This window comes from Mixophyes fleayi, chromosome 10 (assembly GCF_038048845.1).
Source record: "Mixophyes fleayi isolate aMixFle1 chromosome 10, aMixFle1.hap1, whole genome shotgun sequence".
Classification (NCBI taxonomy): Eukaryota; Metazoa; Chordata; class Amphibia; order Anura; family Limnodynastidae; genus Mixophyes; species Mixophyes fleayi.
In genome coordinates, this window is record NC_134411.1 from 93,518,775 (window position 1) to 93,535,405 (window position 16,631).

The following is a 16,631-nucleotide window of genomic DNA, read 5'->3' on the forward strand; positions in this document are numbered from 1 at the left end:
TTTCTGTTACAGTTGAGTTATCCTGTACACACACAGAAGTATTGTCTGCTGATATAGCTCTCAATGATTTAGCAGTCTGGACCCTTCAACCATCTCTGGTTTCTACAGCTCAGTTTTGCAAACCATGTGCTGTAATTAATGATTTGGTACCAACTAATAACCGTGCTGAGTGAAAGCAGATGGCATCCATGTAAATGCTATTGTGAACACCGAGACTGTCTGCAAGCTTTCCAAGGCAGTGACCTATGCAATTTCCCTTTATATGGGGTAGGGTAACAACTCTGGTGACAAATATATCTTATTTATCCAAATTTGTTTTTTAACATGAACCTAATTACAGTTACCTGGGATTGGGCTATCAAAGCAAAAGTTACTGTCTGGGAAAATACAAAGTACCACTTATGACCAGCAGATGGTGCTGCACATCTCTCCCATTCTATTTATTAATATGCCACGATAAGGCTGATTTTCTATCGCCTTTTATTAAAATCATCTATCGCAACAATTTATCAATAAAATATCCCCGGGGCAGCTGGACTTTAATCAGCTACCTCAGCAATACAGAGATCGCAGCGGAAAGGCTTAAACTCACTACTTCACCGAGCCAGTCTGAGGGGATCTGCGCACGCGGGATGCGGACAGACGGTTCAGACACGCACAGTGGAACTGAAAGCACTTTCAGAAAATTTAAAGACAATAAACAAATAGATAAACAGTAAATAAAAATATATTTCAAAAATATTGACCATTAGGGAAAAAATATATTATTCAAAGAATAAAGCCTTTGTTTTCATTCATTTTCGTCTATCGCCATATTGAGATGGCGAAGACAGAACAAGCACTGCAGCCATACATGTACCGCCACTGTGCTGGTTAAATAGACTTCCCCATAAAACTATCAATAGTGCCGGGATATCTCTCCAACTCGCGGGACATAAAAGTCCGTGGGCGGGACAGGACTCTCAGATCTGGACTGTCCCGCCTATATTGGGACTGTTTGGGGGTACGGGTCTGTGAGGGGAAGCCAATGTACCTGGTCGATTTAAGCTCTGTTATGTTTTACTTCCACAGAATTCGGATGTCATAATCATCTGAATATTACCGGTATAAAGACACTCTGCAAGCTGCAGCTCGTAAAATAAAAACAGCGTGTTGGAAAAATTACCCTAATAGCATAATTTCTGTTAGCCAATGAAAAAGGCAGCTGTTCTAATACACCTGTCTCCCAGATGCATTCAGTTTTTATTCCGTATAGCGTTTAAATCGCTGTACGATTAAACACGCAAGTAACGGTTTTACTAGTTGAATGTCTCAATGTTTTACGTGTTGAAATGAAATGTAACATAAAAATAAAAACTCTAGAGAAAACAGTCACAGTCAGGCGTAGTTACCAAGCTTATAGCGATTAAATGAAAATATTTTTATCCTATTCTCTCCCGTCACTTAGAGACAAATTGAAACACTGACATAGCGAGCTCTGGATTCTTCACATATAATACACACAACCATTTAAACAGCAAACACAAATTTCTCCTGCACCTCTCTCTGAATAAACCATTCAAAATATTTTATGGTGCTTTACATATTAATGCTTGAAGTGTACCCATCGCTGCACAGTGACACAGTGTTCTCTGTGAATGTCCAGGAGACGTTCAATCTTGCGCTTAGCGTTAAACCAAGCTGTGATTACCGTACATACAGGCAGACGGCTAAGGGCGTCAATGCTCAGCCTCAACTGCCCCATTTGGGCAGCGCGGTGTAGTGGTTAGCACTTCTGCCTTACAGCACTGGGGTCATAAGTTCAATTCCCGACCATGACCTTATCTGTGAGGAGTTTGTATGTTCTCCCTGTGTTTGCGTGGGTTTCCTCCGGGTGCTCTGGTTTCCTCCCACACTCCAAAAACATACTAGTAGGTTAATTGGCTGCTATCAAAATAGACCCTAGTGTGTGTGTGTGTTAGGGAATTTAGACTGTAAGCTCCAATGGGGCAGGGACTGATGTGAATGAGTTCTCTGTACAGCGCTGCAGAATTAGTGGCGCTATATAAATGATGATGATGATTAAAGACCTAGGGGTAGATATATCAAACCTTCTGAGAGGTGTTGCCCATAGTAACCATTTAGAATCTAACTATCATGTTCTAGAATGTATTAGATAAATGAAAGCTAGAATCTGATCGGTCGCTACGGGCAACACCACTGCTTTTACTTTTTGGCAGAGGTGATAACACGATTGCCCCACTCACTTCTCCCCACACACCACATCATCCCACCCTACCAACCGTGTTTATTCCTGTCTTACTTTCATTAGGAACAATAGGAAAGTGTTGATTCTATACAAAGCTGTGAGCAATGGAGACCGCTGGGTGACCCGTCCATCTGAGAGAGGACGAATTTACCAGACCTTAAGCACAAAATACCGTTCACACAACACATCACCCAATCTCTGCAATGTTATCTGAAAAGGTCCCAATTACCGTAATGACTAATAGCCGGATACGTACAAACAGCGTCCAGCCGCGGTACTGCGTTCTGCCTCTGTTCTGGCAGGCAGCCGTATGTTGTAATGTGACAGAAATGTTCTAACAATCATAGGTTAGACAACGGACTAGCACAGAAACCCTCATTAGACGACGTCTGCGCTAAGAATACATAATTATTATACGACAAGCTGCTCTCCGCTCAGCTTGTACCGCACAGATATTTTCTGGCTACAGATTCAATCACTCTGTGCCCCAGGTTTGTGATGTTGGAATTATATCATGCATCTGTCTTGTAATGTGCTATAAAACCATTGAAAGTGAATATAATTCAGCAGACATTCCCTACAACTGAGAAGACTTTACATCTCCCCGTCAGCTCCCCTGTCCTTCCGTCTGAAAGTTTAATCGTTATTTCCTGGGCTATAAAGTATTAGAATACTGCTCAGTTTGTATAATAAAGTTATTACGCCTTCCGCCACGTTCACGGAGATGTCGGCCGTTGCGTGTACTCTTCAGGCAAATTCCGCTTTTGCTTTTATTTTAAGTTGCCGTGTCATAAGGTTTCTCAAATTCTTGCAGCTACAGATACTTTGTACAACAGTAAAGATGACTGAAAACATCTAAATATCAAAGTGTGGTTGCCCGGGTCCAAGGGATCGCATTCATTAAATGCATTTTTGACTATGAACAATATTGCCTTGTTTAATTACATGGCCTCAAAGTACCTGGCAGCCATTTAGTTTATATTCTGTCATTAACTCGCTGGAATATTGTCATTTTAATGAGCAATCAAAGAAGTACTTTCACCACCGAGCACCACAATCCTCTCATTAACGTAAAGATAAATATATGAACACAGTTACTCTTTCTGATGAAATGAGTTACAACATTTTAGCATTACACAGACATCTATTGTTTTAATTGCAGATTGCAAACTACAAGTTTGCAATCTGCAAACTCATTAATAGTTCACCAAATTAGTCGATATATTACCAGAAGTCAGGTTTTGTGATGTAGATGTGTTGCTTATTTGGGATGGATCAGTCTCTAAAGACAGTCACACTAATCATATTTTTACATTTCAATCAGATTGTAAAATTGTAATGAACAACCGTGTTACAAGTTTGATCTGACAGAGCAGTAGAATATTTTCGGTGCATGTACTATGTATGACAGTTGTAGGACAGTTGTACTTTATCACACAATTACAATACACACACTTCAATTACGAACAAAACAATAACATCCTGCTGATCAATCGATTTCGCCATCTAAGTTTGAATGTACTGAATCATTTTGATTAAAAAGATAAAATGGAATTGTTAAGCCTGTGGTCAGGTGACCACAAGGAACGTGCCATTGTATTGTGTGGCCCCATCCTATATAATGCAGATCTAATCTGACTGAATCCAGCGGAACTGGTTTGGACTCTGCCGTAATGGAAAATTCAGGTTGGCCAGTGATCTCCACAGACACGTGGTAGGATAATGCGTGCAGCCAATTCTATAGCAATCTATTCACATTGGATCATTGTAATCGCATTGAATCTGTGCAAGATGGCTGCCCGTGTCTGTGGCTGATTTGCTTGCAGATCTGAACAGATTTCAGTGATTCAATATGGTTGGGCTGCAATGTGTGTGGCCAGCGTGTGTACTGAAACACTTCAGCATACTTGCCAACTCTCCCGAAATGTCCGGGAGACTCTTTGATTCCGGGTGGGTCTCCCAGACTCACAAGAGAGTATGGCAGCCTCCTGCATCTGCCCACATCCTACTGAAGTGGGCAGAATTAAATCTAAACTGTGAATGGCGGCATTTGGCCCCGCCCCCGCTTTAAAATGCCGCAGACACGTCATTACATCATGGGGGCGGGGCCAAAATGACAATTTTTGGAGCCCCCGCACACCCACCTCCCCCCTGCAGCTCCCAGGCGGCGACTGCCATAAGTTGAGCTTCAGCCATTTAACACCCGTAAACCGTGCCTGGGACCTGGGGACTGTCAGTAAGATTAAAATTCACCTGTCAACTGTCAGGCGCCGTCTCCGCAATGACACTTGGGGCAGGAGACGGACGCCTGCACCTTCCAAGCAACCACGTCCTGTTGCCTAGCAGCAGGACGCTATCTCTGCTCACCTGTCTGCAGCCAGCATGTGTTACCGCCAAAATCTCCCTAACCCAATCAGGAGGCACCTTAGGGTATATAAAGCAGCCTCTGACACATGTCTAGTGCCAGAGTATTTGGTCTACAGCCTTGCTCCAGCGTTTGTTCCTGTTACTTGGATTCTGACCCGGCTTGTTCCTTACTTCTCCTTCGGTTCCTGATTCTGGCTTAGACTGATATTTGGTATTGACCCGGCTTCCTGACCATTCTCCTGCTTCTGATTTGGCTATATCCGTTCTTCTGGTTGTGACCCGGCTTGCTGACTACTCTTCCATCCTGCATCCTGGTGGGCTGTCACCGCTGCCTCCATTGTTACCTCGCCAGCTGACTGATACTGAGGGCCGCGACCTGCACGTCCCTTGCAGCGAAGTCCATACCTCCTTGCAGGGGTTCCTGGTGAAAACCAGGGGCGTGTTAGACTCCGCGCCTCAGTACTCAGTAGCGCCAACTGCTGGCAGGTATCATCAATTCCACAGAGTAATTCTGACATCAACTACATAAACTGGAGACAGCCATTTTGTGGCTGAACCAGTACTCATGATAATGCAACCAATCAGTTCACTGGGAACTAGTGACATCACATAGGCAGCCATTTTGGCAACTGAACCAGTATTTATGATAATGCAGCCTATCAGTTCACTAAAAAACAGTCACATCACTTAGGCATTTCATTGCCAGATATTCAGGAGACACAGCTACCTGTTGAACTGGCTGCATTCCAATGAACACTGGTTTAACTCACAAAATGGCTGCTTACACTGTGCGTGAGCAACAACTTATTTAAAACACAATACAAAAAGACAATAAATCTATATAAAATCAAATGCCTGACTAAACAGTAATTTATTATGTGTGTATTTAGATTTTTCAGAAGAGTGTTTTGGAAAATTAGACCATAATTTCTCAAATGGAACGAACCTCTGCCAGAGCTGGTGAAGAGTAAATTTAATGTAATGCGTTAAACACGCTGCTCCACATTTCAAAATATTGTTCCCATAGACGGCTCATTAAACTAGATGAAATTAAAATGAATTTAGAAAAATAAAACATCTTTTACAACAGTTTATTCAAACAGGCATGGAAAGACAAGCTGGTATATTTTATCCCCATTTTGTACTGTGGCAATATACAGCTGTGAAAATATATTTCACGTTCTGGCCCTGGCTGTAGAGGGATTGGAACGTCACGTAATATTCTGACACAACGGCTTCAGCGCTTTTCAAACAAACCTTAACACACAATGAACTATTATTTTATTTTCACTTTTAAATAAAGTTTTGGTTGAGTTGACAAACGATCCATAATGTCACTACGGAGGAGGATAAGACAATAATATTGAAATTATATTTTACTAATAGAAAGATCACAGAAGCCGGCTGACGTGCAGAACTATGGAGACGCTCAGCTGCCCTGGCAAATTTTGTTCTATAAATGCTGGCGATAAGTGATTTTGTTTATTGTAGCGATAACCACCAATGAAAAATGAAGACTTATCGATGTAATGTGGGAAATATTATTAAATAGGCCCTTTAGTACTACAGTTTGTCAACCACCTTGTAGAAAAATTTGATCATTTTCAAGTTCTTTATTATCATCCATAGTCATTTATACTTCTTGCACGCTGTTTAAGAGATTTTGAGATATGCAAAAGTTTCTTGACCGTATAGTGCTAACGATTACTCGAAAGGATTGCTAACGATTACTCGGAAGCTGCGCTAACCATTTACCCGGAATCTGCGCTAACCATTTACTCAAAAGCTGCTCTAACCATTTACTCGAAAGCTGCTCTAACCATTTACTCGAAAGCTGCTCTAACCATTTACTTGTAAGCTGCGCTAATCATTTACTCGGAAGCTGCGCTAACCATTTACTCAAAAGGAGTGTTAACCATTAACTCAGAAAACTGTGTTAACCATTTACTCGGAAACTGCGCTAACCATTACTCGGAAGCTGCACTAATCATTACTCAGAAACAGCGCTAGCCATTACTCGAAAGCTGTGCTAACCATTACTCGGAAGCTGTGCTAACCATTACTCAGAAGCTGTGCTAACCATTACTCGGAAGCTGCGCTAGCCATTATTCAGAAGCTGCCCTAACCATTACTCGGGAGCAGCGCTAGCCATTATTCAGAAGCTGCCCTAACCATTACTCGGGAGCAGCGCTAGCCATTATTCAGAAGCTGCCCTAACCATTACTCGGGAGCAGCGCTAGCCATTATTCAGAAGCTGCCCTAACCATTACTCGGGAGCAGCGCTAGCCATTATTCAGAAGCTGCCCTAACCATTACTTGGGAAGCAGCCCTAACCATTACTCGGAAGCAGCGCTAGCCATTATTCGGAAGCTGCCCTAACCATTACTTGGGAGCAGCGCTAGCCATTATTCGGAAGCTGCCCTAACCATTACTCGGAAGCAGCGCTAGCCATTATTCGGAAGCTGCCCTAACCATTACTCGGGAGCAGCGCTAGCCATTATTCGGAAGCTGCCCTAACCATTACTTGGGAAGCAGCCCTAACCATTACTCGGAAGCAGCGCTAGCCATTATTCGGAAGCTGCCCTAACCATTACTTGGGAAGCAGCGCTAGCCATTATTCGGAAGCTGCGCTAACCATTACTCGGAAGCTGTGCTAACCATTACTCGGAAGCTGCTCTAACCATTTACTCGTAAGCTGCACTAACCAATACTCGGAAACTGCGCTAACCATTTACTCAAAAGGAGTGTTAACCATTAACTCAGAAAACTGTGTTAACCATTTACTCGGAAACTGCGCTAACCATTACTCGGAAGCTGCCCTAACCATTACTCGGAAGCAGCGCTAGCCATTACTCGGAAGCTGCGCTAGCCATTACTCGGAAGCAGCGCTAGCCATTACTAGGAAGCTGCGCTAATCATTACTCAGAAGCAGCGCTAGCCATTACTCGGAAGCAGCGCTAGCCATTACTCGGAAGCTGTGCTAATCATTACTCAGAAGCAGCGCTAGCCATTACTCGGAAGCTGCGCTAATCATTACTCAGAAGCAGCGCTAGCCATTACTCGGAAGCAGCGCTAGCCATTACTCGGAAGCTGCGCTAGCCATTACTCGGAAGCAGCGCTAGCCATTACTCGGAAGCAGCGCTAGCCATTACTCGGAAGCTGCGCTAACCATTACTCGGAAGCAGCGCTAGCCATTACTCGGAAGCTGTGCTAACCATTACTCGGAAGCTGTGCTAACCATTACTCGGAAGCTGTGCTAACCATTACTCGGAAGCAGCGCTAGCCATTACTCGGAAGCAGCTCTAGCCATTACTCGGAAGCTGTGCTAACCATTACTCGGAAGCTGCGCTAGCCATTACTCGGAAGCAGCCCTAACCATTACTCGGAAGCTGTGCTAACCATTACTCGGAAGCTGCGCTAGCCATTACTCGGAAGCAGCGCTAGCCATTACTCGGAAGCTGCGCTAACCATTACTCGGAAGCTGTGCTAACCATTACTCAGAAGCTGCGCTAGCCATTGCTCGGAAGCAGCGCTAGCCATTACTCGGAAGCTGCGCTAGCCATTACTCGGAAGCTGTGCTAACCATTACTCAGAAAACTGTGTTAACCATTACTCGGGAAGCTGCGCTAACCATTACTCGGAAGCAGCGCTAGCCATTATTCGGAAGCTGCCCTAACCATTACTTGGGAAGCAGCCCTAACCATTACTCGGAAGCAGCGCTAGCCATTATTCAGAAGCTGCCCTAACCATTACTCGGAAGCAGCCCTAACCATTACTTGGGAAGCAGCCCTAACCATTACTCGGAAGCTGCGCTAACCATTACTCGGAAGCAGCGCTAGCCATTATTCAGAAGCTGCCCTAACCATTACTTGGGAAGCAGCGCTAGCCATTATTCGGAAGCTGCCCTAACCATTACTTGGGAAGCAGCGCTAGCCATTATTCGGAAGCTGCCCTAACCATTACTTGGGAAGCAGCGCTAGCCATTATTCGGAAGCTGCCCTAACCATTACTTGGGAAGCAGCGCTAGCCATTATTCGGAAGCTGCCCTAACCATTACTTGGGAAGCAGCGCTAGCCATTATTCGGAAGCTGCCCTAACCATTACTTGGGAAGCAGCGCTAGCCATTATTCGGAAGCTGCCCTAACCATTACTCGGAACCTGCGCTAGCCATTACTCGGATGCAGTGCTAACCATTACTTTCAATGAAGGAATCTGTTCAGGATCATTCATATATTTTTAGACACTATATATCTTACTTTTGGGACTGAAGGAAAATCCTGATATCGGTCCACATTATTACTATTATCGTTGATCTGTAAGGCACCACAGTGCTCCGCAACACTGGACAGTGGAGAACACAGGACACAAGTAAAACAGGGACAAGCATGGAAGACAAAATAAACACAGACATGAAAATAAAGGGTATGGAGGACCCTGCTCACTAGAGAGCTTACATTCTAAATGGGAGAGGGCACAGCTGAAACAAGAGGAGCGAGTGTGGCTCAGAGTGGAGATCGGGGCATTTGTGAGGGTGCATTAGTGTGAGCAGTGTCGGCGGGGGTAAGGTAAGCTGGAGTTAAATGTCATCTGGTTAAATTAGACAGAGGTCAGTTTTTTTGTGCTTAGGGCAAAAATAGGACACAGCCTTTGCATTGTAATAGATTTTATTTTTGCTCTCAGCATCTAACATCAGATATCAGAGACCGATCGTTACGGCTGCTTCCTCTGAACAAATGCTAAAATGATATAACTGATGTTCCGATGCCGACAAGGTCATGACAGTCTTGATGTCGGCTTTTCGGCAGATTTTGTGCACGTTAGCTCGGTCTCATTAGAGGGCAGCTGAATTAATTTGTGGTTCAGTTGTTGATTTAATTCCTAATGACCTATTTTGTGCTTAAAGGACTATATCCGAAAATTCTACTCTGAAAGTGCTCCCTGTGGATAACAGAAGAGCATTATTTAAACTCAGAATATAACATCCCTCTTTACAAAGCCCAAACTGTCCATATTTCAATGACATTCCAGTCTGTGCACATGATGTATGTATCTGTTCTTTATTAAAATGTGAACAATGGGAAGAGCTTCTACCAATATTTAATATGGGGAACCCAATCCTGCAACCCTGACATAGAGGTGGTCTCTGAGATGAGCTCCAGTGTGTTTTGGGACAGTCCTGTTTTTTCCTCTGGAAAAGCAGAATTCGTGTGAGAGGACTGTAGTAAGTCTCCCTGAGAAGCATTGCTTCCAGACCAGGGCTGGAACTCGTGTGTAGGGTCTCTCTCTGGGGCCTCATAGGGGGGAGCCATTGCCGTTCCCATGGTAGTGCCACCACTGTCCCAGATACTGTACTTTGCTTTAGCTCCAGTCACTTGCAATTGTTTATAATCTACACAGTTTTGTACCTGTTCTCACTCCAATGTTTGAGCTCTTGTCATTCATTTTACAATATGAAAAAAACTAAATTTTTCTTTGTTGTGCTACAACCTTACATTTTCTGCATGGAAATCCAATGTTGTGGCTGAATGCTACGACAGACTCTGGTCATCTGAGTAAACAAGTACCAACTGCTGCTTGTTCCTGTCTAGCGCTGTGATCAGTGGGACATGAAAATAATGTCGAAAATGGATTCTACAAGGGCAGCGGGAGCCTTTAGCCCAGTCCAATAGTCACTCTGTATGCTTTAGAGTAGTCCGATGAACCATTATAAAATACAATGCTGAGAGAGAGAGATGAGATTCTGGGCGTCTGGTTTACATTTAGTAATGGAATAAAATGTCCAATGCCTCCAGAGATTGTTTAGAAGATTGCGGAGGAATGGAAACAAGAAACTAGTAAGAATTAGACTCTCTACATTAGCAATGAATCTATATTGGCATTTGTAAAGACTGATGGAAAGAGACAATATTGTAAATGAAATTCCTCGGCTTGCACAGACATAAATGACATTACGGTAAAAAGCAGCCAAAACTGCACTACTTTAACTTAACCCTTTAAACGAGGCATTTATACCTGAAATAACTGCAATGATTGCTGATAACTAGACCTTTCCTTCACGCTGTCTGTCCCATTTTATAATTAGGCTTAGGGGTAGGAGTCTTTCAGTCTAGCACCAGTCTGGAACATGGTAAGAGGATAGGTTGCACACCACAATTGAACGATGGGCATACTTGTTATATAAGGACATTTGGCCTCCTTGCTTAACGACTGGATCCGTGTCCAGTTTGACCCGTGGTGTCCCGTTGGCTACTTATGACATAAAAAATGCACACTATATTAATTTTAGTGTCTCTTAAACCTTGATCCAATAAAGGACCATGTTGTTACTCTCAAAAGTCTAATGTGTGATGTCAATCTATGTATCCGCCTATGATCCATACACACATAATGAATATGGTCACCAGCTGATCACACTTTCAGAATCATTACAACGGTAACAGGATTATGGCCATGGATGGGGGAAGACCACCCACGTGGTGGTTTTTGGCTCCTTTATTGTAAGTTGGCCAGTTTGGTTGACAAAATCACCTCATACGTTGCCAGCTAGAACTACATCAAACATAACTTTAACAGTACATTATATCTTTATGCTTCATGTTGTCTGTTATAGAGCTGTGTAATACATGACTGCACCATCCCTGATCTGGACAATTTAGTCTGGACAACTTCTAATCTGGCAAAACCACACCCATTCTGGTTGAGAAGATGCCCCTTTTCTGGTAGACCGCACCCCTTTGATTGACAGATATTGGAAGTAAAAGCTGGCATGCCCCTTAGGAGAGTGCTAGGACTTGTAGTTCCAACAGCCACAGGCACACACAATTACAGTGCATAGTAGAACTTGTAGTTCCACAACAGCTGGGAGCCAATGGTTGCTCGATGTAGCGTCTTTGGGCTTTACATGTTATTTTATGTTTGCATATGTCACTTTTTTGTTCACTGGCCTTTCATGTATAACTCTGAGGGATATGGTGAAAAGTAGCAACAATATTCAAAGCAGAATATAAAAGACCATAAAACAACAGTATTTACCGGTCTTCTGTGAACCTGAAAACGCAATAGATCTTCTTCATCTCAAGCTTTCTATATTTATTAAGAGTGATTTATGTTCACCTTTTGAAATCTCCCGTTCATGACAAAGATGGGAACCTGTGGGGAACAAGCCTGGAGGGGCCTTATATAGAGAATGTTCTGCCTTTCAATGGGCTACTAAACATCACTTTGTATGATCTGATTGAGGTTTCCATACATCTTTCATCCTTGTCCCTCAGTCTAACAACGCGCCTGGTTTTGTGTTACTCTGACTCCTGATTTTAAGCATGCATGAAAGATTTGAGAGGTATAATTTCATGCCTTACTCCCCCACAGCCTGCCCGTTTCCCTTCTCGCTGGGGGTGGCTGACTTAAAATTGCCATTCTGTCAAGGAGTGCTGCTTACAGTGGTCAATAATTCATAGAGTTTCTCATTTTAAAATATTTAAACATTTCAGAATTCCAGTTGCGCAGCAATCAGACTTGTCTTACAGACATGTTAAAGAGTGCACATATTAATGTCACCTGCAGACTACTCTCAGGAGAGGCAGACATTTTTCTTTGGCTGACTCGATACTCATGAGAATGCAGCCTATTGGCTGAGTACTCGTGACATCACAGAGAAAGTTAAGTAGAATCTCTCATCACTGCGTTTCACAATGATAGGACATGCAATTTTGGAGCAATTTATCATTATCCAGCAGGAACAGTGCCGAAAAACAGCTGTCCATGGGAAGACTCTATAATAATGAGATAGCTTTCACCGCTCAAAGACAACTTCAAGGTTCTCTCCCCGGCTTTGCTCATTGTGCATACGCAACCCCTAAGTCGGCACATGCGCCTGTTACTTCCGAGACTGGGAGGCGGTACTTTGGACATGCATGCCTGCTGTTAACGCCATCCTCAGATGACTTTGGCAAGCTTAAAAAAGGTAAAGCTTTTCGGAGCTTGACAAATTCCCCCAGTTCACCATCCCCGGAGAGAAGCAAGGGAAAAGCAGTAGCGAACGTTACTTTGTATAACGCAGGAGATGTCTACGGTGTCCTGTGTTAACCCATTGATAAATGACTATGATACTAAAATGTGCCTTAATCAGCTGTTAACACATAATTTAAGGCTTAGAAGTTCTTGATACATAGTCCCCTGCGTGATATCACTAGTTCCAAGTGCATTGGATTATCCCACAAAATGGTGACCTCCACTTCACATAGATGATGGAGAAATTTAATTATTGGTTTAACTGCTGGACTGCTGACTATGCTCTATAAAATATGTGGTATAGGAGGGCGTGAGTGCCATGGGGTCCATCAGTTGAGGGATCTCTCTTCCAGCTCTCTGTCAAAGCCAACATTTTAAAGTGTGAAGCTGGCTCCCAAGGTGTGCATTTGCAAGGGGTCTGGGGTATGAGCGGCACAGTAGGACACCCAAAACTCCACCCAGCCACACTTGGATTTAACATCTACCTGTCCAACAGCCCTATGGGTAATGACGGGGCATAACGCAAGAAGGGTTTGGCTAGAACCAAGCACGCAGGCCAGCTCCCTGGCATTTCATTGGGCGAGGAAGAGGGTAGCGCTAGACACATTGGGTGCTCCTTCAAAATGTTGCTATAGGCTCCTCTAAGATCTTTATACACCACTAGATTCTAATATTTGGTTTAAATGGGTATAAGCTACAACTACCCACTCCAAAAACATTTCTAAATAAATTGTATACAAAAAACATTGTAAAGACACCATCAGGGGTCCAGAGATGTCAGTCGGAACTTAATCGTTATTCAATCCATTGCCAACGTTCTATATAAATGGACTTATTACAAAATTGTTTGTTTTAATATGAGTAGTGCATTATTTACATTACTGCTAATTCAATTACAGGTCACCTCACCCAACTCAGAAGAGCCAGTTATTTTGCTGTAAGACTCATTGAACACCAGGTAACTATCACAAGAACGGAGACGGCTCACACTGCACTGCTGTCTTTTCCTTTTGTTTAAATGTAGTTTATATCGAATACATGAGTGGAAAAGAGGAAAGGATGTAAAATGAGAATGTAAGAATCTGCTGCAAGCAAACTGTAACTGTCAAACTAACAAGAAAAAATGCTTTATCCAATGAATCCATTTTTATAGAGTAAAAAAAAAAATCTGAATATCAAAAACCTGAATATCCTTATTATACAAAAAGATAAAATATTTTTCAGGTTTTTTTTTTATTATGATTTAACATAGTGTAGTGGAGCAATAAAAATGTGAAATAGAGACTGTATAATGTTAGAACATCACGAGTGTTAGAGTAATTTACTCTAAGGACATGGCAAACAAATCAACACACTATTTATGTGCTGACTGCAAAGTATGTGACTGTCAGGATGACGTTCACATGGGCGATCTTGCATGCGCCATTGATCCGGTCCTGCATGCTGTATTCAGCTTGTATTTGGGATCACTGCTCCCTATAATAAATGTATTAACAGTACCCATGGTCATTTTTGTCAAACAGTGAATGAGCACTTATGGGGTCCTTAGCGGTAGGACTAAACCCAGATAGAAGGTACAGTTTTGCACTTTGCCATAATCATGTAGTGCAATAAAAGGATTTGCCTCTTGGCCTCTGCCTACCTTAGGCACAAGTCTGACAATGCCTAATGCTAATCAAGCTCTAATCAATCTATTCTGGCACGTGATTCATTTGGAAGCATGGATGTGGATAGACAAAATGCTACAGGTATAGCTGTGATCACAGCAAGTGAGAGCCGTGTGATGTACTGGACCACACAACCACGGTGTCATGTCCAAGTGCCCATGCACCCGCTATGTCATTCGTTGGTATTGAGCTTTAGCGGTTATGCCAGGCCATCATAGATGGATGTCATTAAACCTCTAGCAAAATGAGTAACTGAGCTGGTTAAGAGAAGCTGTATAAATAATGAAAGATTTTTTATTCCTGGGTACGGAGAGCTTGCACTCACAAGTGGAACGGGAGCAGGTGCAAAGCTCCTTGGACCACTGCTAGAGGCCAATGTTATTGTGTGAATCGCTGGTATTCTAGGTGGACCAGTCCCGATCATATCCACCTTTTCCTTTATTTTAATCAGCAATCCAATTTTGGTTGTACTGTATATGCTATAATGTTCTTAATGTGTACCCGCCATCTATACACAAATTCATTCTATGAACGCACTAGGAACTAATGACAACCCTTCGTAACTCTGTGATGTCCTTAGTCATCTTATAAAATGGCTTTCGCCACTGTTTGTAAGTGATGGGTACACTTAAAAGTTTCTACAGTGTCCGTTTTCTGACGTCGTGGCTTGTGAAGTGAGAGTATGAGAAGTTATGAGAGATAAGGTAAGAGCGATGAGAAATGATTGCTGAGCGACAAGTTACGAAGGGTAAATTAAGAGGGACAATTGATGAGGTACGAGTCATCATGAAGGATTAGTGCTGAGTGACAAAGGAAGAGTGCAGAGTATGAGACGATAAGAGAGATAAAGTAAGAGTGATGTGGAACGATTGTTAAGCTACAAGATATGAGGGGTGGGTGAAGAGGAACGAGTTATGAGGGGTGGGTGAAGAGGAACGAGTTATGAGGGGTGGGTGAAGAGGAACGAGTTATGAGGGGTGGGTGAAGAGGAACGAGTTATGAGGGGTGGGTGAAGAGGAACGAGTTATGAGGGGTGGGTGAAGAGGAACGAGTTATGAGGGGTGGGTGAAGAGGAACGAGTTATGAGGGGTGGGTGAAGAGGAACGAGTTATGAGGGGTGGGTGAAGAGGAACGAGTTATGACTGAGAAGGGATGAGTCATCATGAAGGAGTAGAGTTGAGTAACAAAGGAAGAGTGCAAATTATCAGAAGTTATGATTCTAACTAGATTCTAATAATAGTTTACGTAGGTAGAAGTTACAACCACCCACTTAAATACAGATCTCTAAATAAATTGTATACAAAAAAAAAAAAAGTTGTAAAGACACCATCCAAAGGGGTCCACAGATGCCAGTTGGGGTTTAACAGTTAGTCAAGCGACAAGTTACAACGGGTTGATGAAGAGAAACAATTGATGAGGTACAAGTCATCATGAAGGATTACTGCTGAGTGACAGGGGAAGACTGCCGAGTATGAGAAGATATGAGAGATAAAGTAAGAGTGATGTCTAACGATTGTTAAGCTACAAGATATGAGGGGTGGGTGAAGAGGAACGAGTTATGACTGAGAAAGGATGAGTCATCATGAAGGATTAGTGCCGAGTAGGACAAGGAAAGAGTGTTGAGTATGAGAAACGATGACTTGTGATTGAGAATAAGTAAAGTGTAAAGGAAGTTACCAAATCATACATCTCTCATGAGTTTAATTTTTAAACAGGAGCAAACAAGCTACCAAAGGGAACTGCTCACTCCTGGGGGTAAATTTATGAGGCTGGGGGTTAGAAAAAGTGGAGATGTTGCCCATATCAACCAATCAGATTCTAGCTGTCATTTTGCAGAATGTACAAAATAAATTATAGCTTGAATCTGATTGGTTACTATAAGCAACATCTCCACATTTTCAAACCTGCAGCTTCATCAATCTACCCCCTGATATCTCTACCACGTGAAATATTAAAACCAAGGTTGACCCTCTAGCCACTCCAAGATCAGCTATAAAGAGAATGGTATTCTCATCTATTTTGACAATGAGTCAAAAGTTAGTTTCTCCCTGTAGAGTATTTTTAGTGACTTTCAATTCATCCAATGACAGAACAGATCACTGTTCCCAACCACACTCCCAAGAAGTCAAAATGATGAATGATACAAGATAATTCTTTGGTATATTTCCATCGATTACATGAATGGTAACTGTAATGTTGCTTCCTTGGCTAAGGTAGCCATCGACTTCTGCGAAACATTCACCTGAGTGGCCAAATTATCATGGAATGGACTACTTGTGTATTGAGCATAACACTTAACAAAGCATCTTGTAGATTTTAAAGTACTTTTGTTTTATTCA

General features: G+C 42.6%; 1 protein-coding gene and 1 long non-coding RNA gene across 7 annotated transcripts in view; one reads left to right on the forward strand and one right to left on the reverse strand.

Annotated features, from left to right (window-relative positions):
* Positions 1-16,631, forward strand: part of LOC142104484 (uncharacterized) — a 290,160-nt gene that overhangs the window by 270,075 nt on the left and 3,454 nt on the right. For all 4 annotated transcript variants that reach the window (XR_012679573.1, XR_012679574.1, XR_012679572.1 and 1 more), the window contains one exon: positions 13,525-13,583. This is a non-coding gene — a long non-coding RNA (uncharacterized LOC142104484). The remainder of the gene's footprint in view (positions 1-13,524; positions 13,584-16,631) is intronic.
* Positions 1-16,631, reverse strand: part of CHST8 (carbohydrate sulfotransferase 8) — a 260,113-nt gene that overhangs the window by 47,247 nt on the left and 196,235 nt on the right. The window lies entirely within an intron of this gene.